The 1441-nt window shown below is 34.5% G+C and overlaps 1 pseudogene; it reads right to left on the bottom strand.

The window, feature by feature from the left end:
• The window catches only part of LOC104793390, a 4342-nt pseudogene extending 2954 nt beyond the window's left edge, over positions 1 to 1388 (bottom strand).

Below are 1441 nucleotides of genomic sequence, written 5' to 3'. Positions count from 1 at the left end.
AAGGAACCTGATACTTCTCTCTGTAGAGTTGGACTGCAGCAGCATGAGAAATGATCAAGTAATGAGCCACGAGGTAAGGTTCAGTGGCTGAGTTTCCAACCGTGCAGTTTTGGACATAGCTAGAACAACGACCAGGAGCATTTTTACCGTCACTATAACCTAACATTGCGAACATGTTAGGCTCGTTGATTGTAATCCACTCCTTCACTCTATCTCCAAACGCTTTAAAACATATATCAACGAATTCTAGGAAATCTTGCCTGTTCAATCCCAAATTTTTAATCAGATCCATATTTTATTTTACTTCAATATGTAATAATAGTTTATTTTGTAGATTCTTACACAATTTGGGGGTTTAAGAATCCGCCATATTCATCTTCAAGTGCCTGAGGTGTGTCCCAATGAAACAGAGTAACGAGAGGCCTTATACCTGTTTTTACACAATAATACTGTGATATTTGCACCCAAAAAAAAACACACACACAATAATATTGTGATAAAAAGGAATGATAATATGGTGTTAACGTTGTAGTTTAGGATTAAAATTAATATTTATCGCAAAATTTAATAATAGTAAATATGATCTAAAAACGCAGTTTAGATATATAAATGCACTAACCATTTGAAATGAGTTCATTGATGAGATGATTGTAGAAGTTAATTCCCGCCTGATTTACGCCTCCAGCAATCCTACCTCCTAAATTGGACCAAATTGGTTTCGTTATTTGTCATTGACGTGCTAACAACTATAATTAACCAAAAATAACTATCGCTAGAAATCACGGCTACGTAACGAGTAAACACAACGACTTTAATTACTGTTTAAAAAAAGATCATACGTGGTAGTATTCTTGACCAAGAAATCGAAAACCTAAATGAGTCCAGCCCTATTTCTTTCATAAGTGCCACGTCATCCTGACCAATAAACATAAAATGTCATGCACGATACACATATAATATAATGTTAATATTTTACTATAAAAAGAAATATGTACTGTGGATTTCCAATGTTTCACTCTATCTCCAAAACTCTTGAAGCAAACATCCGCATAATCACGGAAATCATTCCTGTTTCATTACAAAACAAAAATTAAATTAAATTAACAATTCTGTTGGCCACTGTATGAACTGTATTGTTAATTGTAATGGCTAGTAAAACTTGATTATAGATAGATAGATAGTCCACTAAGAGGACTTACACAATCTCGTCACCAAGGAATCCGCCATAAGCATCTTCAAGGGCTTGTGGTGTGTCCCAATGAAACATGGTTGCAAAAGGCTTAATTCCTGTATAACACGATCACATAACATTTACATTAGTGCTTGCGTTGCGTTTATAAGTTTCAAGGGTGAAAGAAAGATGATTAGTCACTATCTCGCTACGATTAATTTTCTCAAAGTCAGAAGATTCATTCAATGTGGACTACTACTAATTCAGTGA

Source organism: Camelina sativa, chromosome 6 (genome assembly GCF_000633955.1).
Source record: "Camelina sativa cultivar DH55 chromosome 6, Cs, whole genome shotgun sequence".
In the NCBI taxonomy this organism is placed as follows: Eukaryota; Viridiplantae; Streptophyta; class Magnoliopsida; order Brassicales; family Brassicaceae; genus Camelina; species Camelina sativa.
The sequence above is the reverse complement of the archived record's forward strand: the minus strand, read 5'-3'. Positions and strand labels throughout refer to the sequence as shown.